Source organism: Octopus bimaculoides, chromosome 1, assembly GCF_001194135.2.
Source record: "Octopus bimaculoides isolate UCB-OBI-ISO-001 chromosome 1, ASM119413v2, whole genome shotgun sequence".
Classification (NCBI taxonomy): Eukaryota; Metazoa; Mollusca; class Cephalopoda; order Octopoda; family Octopodidae; genus Octopus; species Octopus bimaculoides.
The window spans coordinates 126588-129005 of NC_068981.1; positions in this window are offsets into that span (position 1 = coordinate 126588).

Sequence of the window (2418 nt, forward strand, 5' to 3'; positions counted from 1 at the left end):
ATATATATATACATATGTATTTATATATCTGTATATGTATGTATATATCTGTATATGTATGTACGAGCCTGAATTGTTGAAAGTAAATACTCATGCCAAACATCTCTTCGGTTGTGTATAAAGAAGGAACTTTCCAGAAATTAGCCATTGCTGCCATTTAGATAAACATCTTGAACAAACTTTAGCGAGTCCGATAGCGAATGTAATGCTTTAAGACAGACATAATTATCTTGAAACGATCGCACCAACATTAATAATAATAATAACAATAATAATAATGATAATAATAATAATGATAATAATAATAATAATAATAATAATAATAATAATGATGATGATGATGATAATGTAATAATAACAATAATAATAATAATAAAAAATAATAATCTAATACACATATATACTCCAATCGACTGCTCCCACCTCCCCCAAACTTTCGGGCCTTGTGCCTAGAGTAGAAAAGAATATTTTTACACACACATACATATATAAATATTGACAAGTCCCTTATCCCTTTGGGGATCGTGGGGGGCGCTACAGCCATGCAGCATATCAAGGGCGTGAAAGAGGCTCTGATGTTAAGAATAGAAATGTTAAAATCCAAGCGATGATTGTACCTGAAGCTTTTTAAAGTGAAAAAGGCCTTGCATATGGCCAATCACATTCTTTAAACAGCGTATGCATCGTCCAAAAAGCATTAGTCTACATCATTGGATACAAAACGAGGTCGCAGGAGTTATGTTAGCTTTCCTTCTAGAGAGATGTCAAAGCAAAGACGTAAGGTCTGCCGTTACCAACTGTTGGTTGGCTGCTGATTCGACTAATTTCATCCTCCTTTTGTCATAGGTACGTACATAAATATATGAAGACATACATGCACGCATGGTGGGTTCTCCTATCGTACACATGTGAGGCTTCCTCAACATAGTATGTTCATTATGATATTGTGTCGAGACAAGTTTGCACCAACTGAAGATCGTACGAGTTCCCAGTACGCTGAATTACAAAGAGGGGTTGTACATCAGATCACGTGATATATATTAGCTCACTCTCGCCACCAAAATCGACATTGCATATACGAGTGCACTGTGTGCCAGACGGCAGATGCCAAAGAGATTGCAGACCAAATTGAGAATATTAACCTTCATACATACAACGTAAATGAAAATAAAATAAAATATAATAAAATACAGGTAATCCGTCGGTTACGACGACGAGCGTTCCAGCTGACCCAATCAACGGAACAGCCTGCTCGTGAACCTGACGTGCAAGTGGCTGAGCACTCCACAGACACGCGTACGTAACCTTTATGTAGTTCTCAGGGAGATTCAGTATGACACACAATGTGACAAGGCTGGCCCCCTTTGAAATACAGGTACAACTCATTTTTGCCAGCTGAGTGGAATGGAGCAATGTGAAGTAAAGTGTCTCGCTCAAGGACACAACGCACCTTCACACGTGAACGCAGACGTACGTTTGTATCTGTGCGTGTGAAAGCGACATCTTTAGGGCGAAACACTAACTAGAAATAAAAGAATATAAATAAAGAACATTAGTATACGACACTACCTCTTTCTATAGATTGCTACAAGGAAACTAAGACGGTAACCACGGAAGAATTATCAACAGCAAAATACAAGGCAAAAAATTCAACACATTGCTGTAGCCCATATGGCCATGTAGCCTGTTTGTATGGAAGGATAGTCGCTCATCTGCTACTCATTGAAAAGGGAAAGAAATTGGAATACGATGATTACTTAATGCAATTTATATACTTTATGCACTCTCACTCTTCACCTTGCACTCTTTTTTTCTCGATCTTCGCCTCTCCCTTCAACTTATCGCGCGAAAGCGTTACAGATGGGCTAAGTAACAGGAAAAAAACTGGAAAGAAAAAACATTATACATTTCACTCACTGCTACCTCTCTCTCCCACTTCTCCTCTCATTCAATCTCTTCGCCTCCATTCCCCTCCCCCTCTCCCCCTCCTCAGTTGATCACTCGGAAGCGTCACGGACGCGCTAAGTAACAGAGTGACAAAGCAGAATTATAAGATGCTGTTTATTATATAACACGCCAACAACATGCTACTATCATTACTTCGTTGAAAAGATGAGACCGCAAAACTTTACAAACACATACGAACTTCGGAATATTATACCTTCCAAGCTAAGAAGAAGATAATATTGAAAAATCTATAAAAACTTTAAAAGTTGTGTTTCCGATATTAAATGTGTGAAGCGTTTCCTCATTATACGTACATATATACATACTTACGTGTACACACGCAGACACACAAACGCGCACGCACGCGCGCTTTGTGTGTATAAGTACGTATTTGTATATACGTGTATATATATATATATATATATATATATATATATATATATATATATATATATATATATATATATATAT